Here is an 11,298-nt window from a genome sequence, read left to right as displayed (position 1 = left end):
GCTTGTGCAACAATGTAGGAATGTGCTCAGGAGAGTTCATTTTCCTTGAGCACAGATTAAGGGGCAGATTTATTAAGGGTGGAATTGAAAATTCTAATTAGAATTTTCAAATTTTTTTTCACTGTCAAAACTCTCAAATTCGACTAGGGAGTTATCCAAATTTGATTCATGTTTTTTAAAAAATTTGAATTAGATGTTTGAGATTTATCATACTCTGACCCTTTAAAAATTTACCTAAAACTTCCCGAATTGCTTCAATAAGAGAGGTCCAGAGATCAATTTGGAGATGTTTGCAGCCTTTCTGACATTCCAATTGAGTTTGAGCAAATTCAATTCGAATTTGATTCAAATTTTGGGTTGTTTCAATTCGTCCGAGTTTTAAAAATTTGATTTTAATACTGTATTCAATTTCGACTGGTCGAATTTCAAATTTATGGGAGTTTAGGGGAGTTTTAGAAAAACTCACATGAATTCGAAAGTCAAGCTTTGATAAATGTGATAAATGGATGAAAAAAATCGAATTTCGAGCTATTTTTTGTGTACTTCGACTAGGGAATAGTCGAAATTTGAATCGAATTTGAAAAAAAATGCGAACATTCGAATATCGAAATTTATCATGTACTATCTCTATAAAAATTCAACTTCGATAATTCACCATCTAAAACCTTGCAAATTGCTGTTCTAGCCTTTGGAGGACGCACTAAAACCTATTTGGAGTCAATTTTTTGGGGAAAAACTTCGAATCGAATGCGCTATTCCTTCGATTCGTACGATTTGAATTCAGTCAAATATGGACCTATTCGATTGAAAACGGATCTATTCTGCCAAAAAAAACTTAAAATTAATTTCGGTTGGTCTTTTTGTATTCGAATTTAAAAGCTTTTTCAATTTGAAATTTGACCTTGATAAATATGCCCCTAAGTGTTAGAACAGTGATCCTTCACTGTGTTGCTCAGCAACCCCTTTGATGTTGCTCCTATTGGCCTCAAAGCAGGTGCTAATTTTTGAATTTCTGATTTGGAGCTAAGTTTTGGATGCATAAACACCATGTTTACTGTGAATCAGAGCCTCCTTTAGGGCTCTTACACATGAGCGTTTTTACCTGCGCTCCCCTGCGTTCCGTTTTTCGGCGTTCAGCCGCAGGGGAGCGCAGGAATAGACGCATTTAATTATTTCAAATGGGGCTGTACTCACACAGGCACATGTAGGCACGGAACGCAGGAAAAATGCAGCATGTTGCGTCTCAACCTGCGTTTGTCGCCTACATGCGCCTGTGTGAGTACAGCCCCATTTGAAATAATTAAATGCGTCTATTCCTGCGCTCCCCTGCGGCTGAACGCCGAAAAACGGAACGCAGGGGAGCGCAGGTAAAAACGCTCATGTGTAAGAGCCCTAAGACTGCCAGTCCACATGTGGCTACCAAATAACCAATCATGGCCCTTATTTGGCTTCCCCTAGGAACTTTTTTTATGCTTGCTTTGCTCCCCAACTTGTTTTTATATTAAATATGGCTCATAGGTATTGAAAAGTTGGGAACCCCTGTGTTAAAGCTTACATTGTGTAGTAGATGGAACAGCAGTTCATCTGCTCAGTTTGTTTAATTGTGTATCCTCATTTTCAGCTCTTGCCATTTCAATGACTAGAGGGGCAACCCTACCATTTGCCATACACTACTTTAACAGAATGACTTGGATGAGAAAGCTTAACAAACCAAGTTTTAAAATATGCGATTCTATAAAAATGTATATGGGAGACTAGGGAGTTATCCAAATTTGATTCATGTTTTTTAAAAAATTTGAATTAGATGTTCGAGATTTATCATACTCTGACCCTTTAAAAATTTACCTAAAACTTCCCGAATTGCTTCAATGAGAGAGGTCCAGAGATCAATTTGGAGATGTTTGCAGCCTTTCTGACATTCGAATTGAGTTTGAGCAAATTCAATTCGAATTTGATTCAAATTTTGAGTTGTTTCAATCCAAGTAGATGTGATCTATTTGGATTTTGCCAAAGCGTTTGATACTGTGCCCCACAAACGACTGCTTTCTAAACTAAGGTCTGTTGGGCTTAATGAAGTCGTTTGCACATGGATAGGAAACTGGCTACAGGATCGGGTACAGAGGGTGGTTGTTAATGGGACATTCTCTACTTGGAGTAAGGTTCTTAGTGGGGTCCCCCAGGGCTCAGTATTGGGTCCACTTTTATTTAACTTGTTCATTAATGACTTAGGGGAGGGTGTTGTAAGTAATGTATCAGTGTTTGCAGATGACACAAAACTATGCAGCCCAATTAATTCCATCCAGGATGTGGCACTTGCAACAGGATCTTGACAAACTGGCAATCTGGGCAGCTAAGTGGCAAATGAGATTCAATGTTGATAAATGTAAAGTCATGCACCAGGGATGTAAAAATATCCACTTATACCCTTAATGGGACTGCACTAGGCAAATCCATTATGGAAAAGGACCTTGGAGTCCTTGTAGATGATAAACTTGTCTGTAGCAAGCAATGCCAGTCAGCAGCATCAAGGGCAAATAAGGTCTTGAGCTGTATTAAATGGGGCATAGAGTCAAGGGAGGAGGGGGTCATTCTTCCATTGCATAGAGCACTTGTAAGGCCCCATCTAGAATATGCCGTACAGTTTTGGTCTCCATCACTCAAACAGGACATTATTGTATTAGAGAGGGTACAGAGAAGGGCAACTAAGCTGGTAAAAGGTATTGAAAATCTTAGCTATGAGGAAAGACTGGCCAAAATGGGGATGTTCACGCTGGAGAAGAGGCGCTTAAGGGGTGATATGATGACTATGTATAAATATATAAGGGGATCATACAACAATCTCTCTAATGCTTTATTTACCAGTAGGTCTTTCCAGCTGACACGAGGTCACCCATTCCGATTAGAAGAAAAGAGGTTCCGCCTAAATATTCGGAAGGGGTTTTTTACAGTGAGAGCTGTGAAGATGTGGAATTCTCTCCCTGAATCAGTTGTACAGGCTGATACATTAGATAGCTTTAAGAAGGGGTTGGATGGCTTTTTAGCAAGTAAGGGAATACAGGGTTATGGGAAATAGCTCATAGTCCAAGTTGATCCAGGGACTAGTCCGATTGCCATTTTGGAGTCAGGAAGGAATTTTTCCCCCTCTAAGGCTAATTGGAGAGGCTTCAGATGGGTTTTTTTGCCTTCCTCTGGATCAACTGGCAGATAGGTAGTTAATAAACAAAAAAAAAAAAAAAAGGTTGAACTCGATGGACATGTGTCTTTTTTCAACCTTACTTACTATGTTACTATGTTACTATAAAGATGGTAATAGAACTTATAGGCATTCATTGCAGGTGTATAATACAAATAAAATTGTAAAAGGTGTGCTTTCATTTAAAAATCAGGCCACTGTAGCTAGAGAATGGAATAAGTTATGTCAGCTTGAACCAACACGGCTTCTACGGATGCACCGAATCCAGGATTTGGCCAGGATACGGCCAGGATTTGGCATTTTTCAGCAGGATTCGGCTGATTCCTTCTGCCCGGCCGAACCGAATGCAAATCTTAATTTGCGTATGCAAATTAGGAGAGGGGAGGGAAACTGCGTTAGGCGCGGAGAGGGAAATCGGTATTCAGATTTGGTTCGGTATTCGGCCAAATCTTTTGCAAAGGATTCAGGGGTTCGGCCGAATCCAAAATAGTGGATTCGGTGCATCCCTAATGGCTTCCTTCAGCAGCCAACTGTTTAATACTTTTTCTTTGTTCTGAATAATGTCACTGATGTACACTTGTTGCCTTGTTCTCTTTAATACCAAGGATGGGTGTTGGAGCCGGACAAACACACACACACCCACTCAACGTATTTTGTTACAGAAAAACAAAGTACCCAAAGGAAAGGGGCGGATTCCAAAAAAACTTGAGGGTTTGGCAGTGGGTGAAAAGGGAATAACTTGAAAAACAGTGGTCAGGGCTGCATAAAAAAAACTTGGACTGAAACCCTTTATGAGGATTATGTGATTTGTGTCTCATAACAAGTCCTTGTCTGATTGAAAAAGCACTTTCACTTGCGGTATTCCTGCTCCCAGTTTGTCATCTTTGCAGCCCTCTTTGCAGCCTTCAGAGCTTACACATTGCAACAAGCTCATGTTTTATACAGCTCCCTATTAATAGGAATGGGATTAATAAGACCGCGCTACAAGTTGGCCGGATGTCCTTCAGTCGCAGTTGGGCATTTCTGCTTTAATATTCTAAAATTCTCTTCTGTGTTTTAGGAAGTAAAAAACAACAAATCTAGTGTTCGCTCTAGCGTTGAAAGCCTAAAGAGCTGTGGTGTAGTCTAGACCAATGGACAGGCTGTATTTTGTGGGCTGCGGTTCCCAATAGCCACTAAAAGTGGGCCACATATTATTTCCTTGGGTGCATCTCTGTTGTCCACTATGGCTTTTAGTCATAACACAACAGGTTATAAACAAACCATCATTTTACAGCCTACATGACACTAATGATACATGGTAACAATTTAAACCATAGATGAAGCATCTGGCACCGTAGAAGATACCACCCTGTAGAGTTTTATGACTTTTAATGGAATAAAGATATGGGACTTGTTATCCAAAATGCTTGGGACCTGGGATCCTTCTTTAATTAACCCTCGATATTCAACTGCCGAATGTAAATCCTTCGACTTCGAATATCGAAGTCGAAGGATTTAGCGCAAATAGTTCGATCGACATAGGCTAACATGGCACCTCGGTAGGTTTTAGGTGGCAAAGTAGGGGGTCGAAGTTTTTTTTAAAGAGACAGTACTTAGACTATCGAATGGTCGAATAGTCGAACGATTTTTAGTTCGAATCGTTCGATTCGAAGTCGTAGTCGAAGGTCGAAGTAGCCAATTCGATGGTCGAAGTAGCCAAAAAAACCATTCGAAATTCGAAGTTTTTTTTCCTCTATTCCTTCACTCGAGCTAAGTAAATGGGCCCCTAAGTGTACTAAAAGATAAGACCATCTTAAAGTTCTCTAATAAAGCATTTTTAATAATCGTCCTGAAATAAAATATGCTGGTTTTTTTATTACATACACTTGTACCTTATTAATACAAGAGATGTTTTTTTGGCATCAAATTCACATATAGTTGGAAATTAGGACAACACTATTTTTGATTAGCATTTTTTTAGTTACATTTGGAGAGAGATTAATCTATTATTTTTTTTTAAAGGCTTTTTAAAAAATATTTGTGAAAAAAATTGTGATTAGAAGCAATCGAGTTTTTTTCTCAACCACTAGAATAATTACAAAAAATAGGAATAATTTTAAAAAGTGCATTCATCTTTACAAATTCGATTTTTAAAAAAAACAAAACACTAAAAGATACAGTAGCTTGAATGTTGAACATACACACTGTTTTATATAGAAGTTTGCCAGGTTTTAGTTTAGCCAAATGTTCTGAATTTCCACTTGCATAAATGAAAGATTCTTTTAGAAAAAGTCAAATTTCAAAATTTAGGATTTTTCTCTTTGATTTCTCTCAAAATAAGAAAACCTTTAAAAACTTTGGATTTTAATAAAAATTTCCTTTTAAGGTTTTGAACTCTAAGGAGACAGTTTACGAAGGTTCCGAGAATTTTGTCTCTCCGATTCTGAATTCTTCGCTTTGATTTCTGTCAAAATAAGAAAAACTTTAAAAATGACGGATTTTAATAAATTTGTCCTTTTTAGGTTTTGAACTTTAAGGGGGCGGTTTACGAAGGTTCGGAGAATTTTGTTTCTCCGATTCTGGCTTTTACATGGAAACAATCATATTGTTCTGGGATTTTTTTTGAACTGTAATCAAGTGCCCAAGCCATAAAATCCATGGATATAAAAGTCAAATAAAATCTGTTCATGCAAAAGTCAATGAAAGCTGACCTTCTTTTCCTCTTTCTTTTGTGGTTTTAGAGGTTTTCAGAGAGCCATTTGTTCCTTGCTGTAAAAAGGTTCACGAAAAATGTAAGTTATCCAGAATTTATAGTCGTTCTTGCTTTTTATAATTAGGTCTTTAAAGAACTTTCATGTCATTCGTGGTTTTAGAGGAAATTCGATTAATCATCTTTACAAAAAGCTCTAATACAACTAAAGTTCAACCTTTAATAAATGGGCCTCCATATATTTGTAAATCAGTTTTTTTATGGACCACAAAAAATAACTCAACATTGGTGCAATTCATAAAAGTCATACCCTGTACCTTAGTTCTGATAACTTTGGTATATGTAAATAAAAATCAGTGAGTATTAAAAACTCACTCCTACAGGCGTTTAGGAGGGCTTAAAAGGCTTCAACTTCCTTGTTTACACCTTTCCAGCAACTTGAAGCCCATTTCTTTCCCTATGCTGAATGAAATGTATATAAAGTGTGAAGCATTCCACAGGGTGCCTCCATGCTGCCCACCACCAAACCTCTCTGAATTCATCATGACCTGCAGACCACAAATCAGTCTACCTATAGACAAAACCTGTTCATAATTATTTTTATTTTAAATAGCTGAGCTAGATACTACTTTCCAGATGGTACTTAACTATAGGAACACAAGACAGATCGGAGGAGTTCAAGAACTAGAAGGTTTGATGCCAAATGCATGAAGGGCGAGCAGACTTTTGGACCCAACGGGGACATTTCTGAAAAATGACACATCCAGATGGGTTTATATCAATAACAATCCCACTGTTATTGAAATCTTAAACAATATCAGAAACCTCTGAATTCTAACAAGAATCAAAGTTACCGTTGTGACCCCTGAAGTGCCGACTGAGATACAGACAATACCCCTTTACAGAGTCCCCCCTCTACTTTAAGGTAAGTGGCTAAACAAATGCACAGGGGCTCATATGCAGTAATTTAAGTGGCCACAAATATCAACTGATTCGTGGAAGAGGTTGTAGATACAGTTGAAATTGTATCTTACATTTGATCAAGCCCAGAGTTTCTAGCCCAATATTTGGGGCATCAGGAGAATGTGTTGCTGTACAAGAGATCAGAGGGAAGCTTTACAGGAATCAAACCAGACTGTTATTAGGCAGTTAATAATTATATCCTTCTGACCATGATTTGCAAGTCAATATTCTTGGCTGGGTTTGCATATTCCTGTGAATGAATTTCTTTGAAAGCATTGCTTTCTTCTTCTGTGAGGTTTTTGGCTTTCCTTGCTACAGATGGAAGGATAGAAAGTAAGAAAAAGTAAAGAGAGCAAAAAAGCTGAGAAATAAATGGATATTTATTTCAATCTATATCACATACACAACGGGCAGGAATATCCTGTAGAACAGTGGTCCCCAACTAGTGACTCATGAGCAACATGTTGCTCACCAAACCCTCGGATGTTGCTCCTAGTGGCATCAAAGCAGGGGCTTATTTTTTGGGTTTGTGGCTTGAAGGCAAGTTTCGTACTAACGTGTAACGTGTACTACCAAACAACAGTCCACACAGGGGCTACCAGAAAGCCAATCACAGGCCTTATTTAGCATCCCAGGATTTTTTTTCATGCTTGTGTTGCTCCCCAACTCTTTCTAAACTTGAATGTGGCTCACAGGTAAAAAAGGTTGGTGACCCCAGCTGTACAATATACCCTCTATAAAAGGTGACTTCTCATATCCTCATAGGGGTACATTATTCTTTATATAACTCTGCCTGAATCCTACATTGGGAGATCTTCAGGTTCTAACGTACTGTACAAATAATGCTGCTTATGTTCATCCCAAGGAGGCGTCCTCTATTAATTATTAGCATGGCACCATATCCTGGTTATTTTTGAATCGAGTGGTAACTAGAAGTTATTTTCCCTGCCCACCCCAATGCAAATAGTAAGCCATGATGATGCCTCCAGGAAGAAGATCAAGTGACACAGTGTCCCATTTGTTATTTGATAAGCGGGACATTTTTAAACCTTGGATTATCCCAGTTATATCCAATTTCAAGCAGACACAACCCAATTCTCCTTATTAATAGGGAAGACCCACCCCACGAGGACGGTTGAGATTGGAAGTAACCAATGTATTTTAAAGCAAGCACTTCTCACAATCACTCTACCTTCTTAGTAGACCCATCAGCCTACTGCTTTTATTCCTACACCCTTGCCTGCCTTCACTATTTGGATCCATTTTCTCTTTCTAGAAGGTTTAAGCAGAATACTTCCAGTCCATTTAAACATCACCAGTGCACTCCCTCTATCCCATCTGTACTGTATATTATAAATAAGAGATGGCTTATTATCACAGAATCAACGCTCCTCAACAAACTCCGCAGTCTCTGGTAATGTGCCATTAGGTTGGCAATGAAAGAGCTTTTATCTGGTTACCTTCCCGTTGTTTTGATGAAGGGATGCTGGGGAGGGGATTGGATGTTGGTGACATCAATCCAACTTTCAGCGCAACAGTAAAGAGTGACTGAAGTTTATCAGAGCACAAGTTACATGATTGAGGGCACCTGAGAAAATAACATGTCTGGCCCCAAAACAGATTTCAAAATTATATATAAAAAATCTTTTGAAAAACGAATTTCAACACAGGATTCAGCTGGAGGGGCACTGTTAACTGATGTATTTTGTAAAAAAAAACATGTTTTCCCATGTCAGGATCCCTTTAAGCTGCAATTCTGTTTACAAAGAACTTTATAATATTTAACTTAACCAAGTGACAAAGCCTCGTTACATCCCCTGCAGATCCAACAATTCCTCTGCATTACTGAATGCTCACTATTTTTTATTTTTCATCTTGAGTCTCTTTCCTCTAATCCCATCTTAATACGTTTCTGTGACAGAAATGTTTAGCTTGAAAGTGTAAACTGATGCCTAATTGTTTCATTGGCCCCAGATCAATAACAAAACTTCGTGGGAAATTAAACAAACTATTGCCTAGAGTTATACTGCAAGGGAGATAGATGCAAATGTTCGATGATTGATTGATATGCACATTTGCCCAAGAATTATGTTACCAAATGTTCACATTTAATGGGCTGATAATTAAATATACAACATATTTAAAGGCAGGGACATGTTTAGTAGTGCCTGAGAGTACAAGGCAGAACAGATATTGTAGGGCCCCATTATTATATGAAGTATGAATGTTGGCATTTAGCTGTTGTAGTACCCACTTTGTTTATTAAAGAGATACTGTCATGGGAAAACATCATTTTTCAAAATGCATCAGTTAATAGTGCTGTTTCAGCAGACTTCTGCACTGAAATCTGTTTTTCAAAAGAGCACGTGGATTTTTGTATATTTAATTTTGAAATCTGACATGGGGCTAGACATATTATCAGTTTCCCAGGTGCCCTCAGTCAAGAGACTTGTGCTCTGATAAACTTCAGTCACTCTTTACTGCTGCACTGCAAGTTGGAGTGATATCACCTCCTCCCTTCCCTCCCCAGCAGCCCATCAGCAGAACAAAGGGAAGGGAACCAGATACTAGCTCCATGGTAGATATAAGAACAGCACTCAATAATAAAAATCCATGTCCCACTGCAACACATTTAGTTACGTTAAGTAGGACAAATAATTGCCTGCCTGAAAGCAGTTTCATAGTGCAGCACTGGTTCTTTCTGAAAGCACATGACCAGGCAAAATGACCTGAGATGGCACCTACATACCTATATGACGACTACATTTTTGTGTACTTCGACTAGGGAATAGTCCAAATTCGATTATAATTTTAAAAAAAATTGAAAATTCGAATTTCGAGATTTATAATGTCTCTTTAAAAATTTGACTTCGACCATTCGCCGAATTGCTGTTTTAGCCTATGGGGGACCTCCTAGAACCTATTTGGAGTCAATTGGTGGACTTTGAAAAATATACGTTTTTTGGGGGGAAAAACAGACCTATTTGATCGAAAACTGACATATTCGGGGAAAAAAACATTCGATTTAATTACGGTTGGTCTTTTTGAATTCGAATTTTGAAGTTTTTCAAATTTAAAAATTCGACTCTTGATAAATCTGGCCCTTAGGGTTAGGGATGAATGGTAGAGTGAATTATTTACAATGTAAACAGTGTAATTTAGAAATAAGAACTACACTGCTAAAATCATGACAGAATCCCTTTAAGCTAAAAGTTGCCATGTGTGTTGCTTTGATACTCTGCTTGTTTCCACCAATGCTGAAAGTTTATTAAGACTTGGAGTGATGTCAACATCATTGTTTTTGTTTAGTGGAATGTTACTGAAATGTCATTATTGCAATAGAAGTGTAACAATAAAATTACCAATGAGCATGAGAATACTAGAGCCTTTCACTTTGCCAGACAAAAGCTCTTCATATCCCCATGGGAAATATTGGGAACTTGCCAGGTCTGAGCTCACAAGGGAACTGCAGCGTTATTTTGACTACAGTTATTGCCAACATTTTTTGTAAATAAGCCAAAGCGAAAAAAAATATTTTGAAGTCAATGTTGTGTGTTGAAGTTCTTTCAAAATGACACATTTCTGACTTTTGACACGTTCATGAACAAAGATTGTGATTAGACCCAATTGCGCAATTAGTTTTCTCAGTCAGTAGCATATTTATGAAATACGGGCATTGCTCCATTATTTTCCATTGACATTTTAAAAATCTCCCATTGACCTTAAACTGAAAATAAACCTCCCCCTTGATCTATAAATCTCAAAAATTTGAGTTTGGAAAACTGGAGTTCATATCAATTTGAGTTTTTATGCAGAGATTTTTTTTGACTTGTGGAAAGAATTTGATCTTGAAATGTAATGAATTTATAAAATAGGACAATTTGGAATTAATCTGTAAAATCTGCAAACTATGACAAGTTTTATTACTTTACCCACTTTATCAAAAGGGCCCACATTGTTATGTCGCCTTCTTGCCCTATTGTCACCCAGTTGCCCTTCCCTCTATAAATAGTCTTAAAGGGATACGGTCATGTGAAAATCTGTTTTTTTCAAAACGCATCAGTTAATAGTGCTGCTCCAGCAGAATTCTGCACTGAAATCCAATTCTCAAAAGAGCAAATAGATTTTTTTTATATTTAATTTTGAAATCTGACATGGGACTAGACATATTACAATGGTAGATATATACAAGGTGGAGAGTATCGCCAGTCCTGTAACTGTCTCACTGGCGCTCCGTCCTAGCACCAAAATTTAGTAATGCAACTTCACCAAAGTTGAGAACAGACAGGACGCTGAAGCAGAATTACTGCTGATATGCTCTTTTATTTTCCACACTAGGACTAGACATATTGACAGTTTCCCAGCTGCCCCAAGTCATGTGACTTTTGCTCTGATAAACTACAGTCACTCTTTACTACTGTACTGCAAGTTGGAGTGATATCACCCCCTC

This window comes from Xenopus laevis, chromosome 6S, assembly GCF_017654675.1.
Source record: "Xenopus laevis strain J_2021 chromosome 6S, Xenopus_laevis_v10.1, whole genome shotgun sequence".
NCBI classification, from domain to species: domain Eukaryota; kingdom Metazoa; phylum Chordata; class Amphibia; order Anura; family Pipidae; genus Xenopus; species Xenopus laevis.
The sequence above is the reverse complement of the archived record's forward strand: the minus strand, read 5'-3'. Positions refer to the sequence as shown.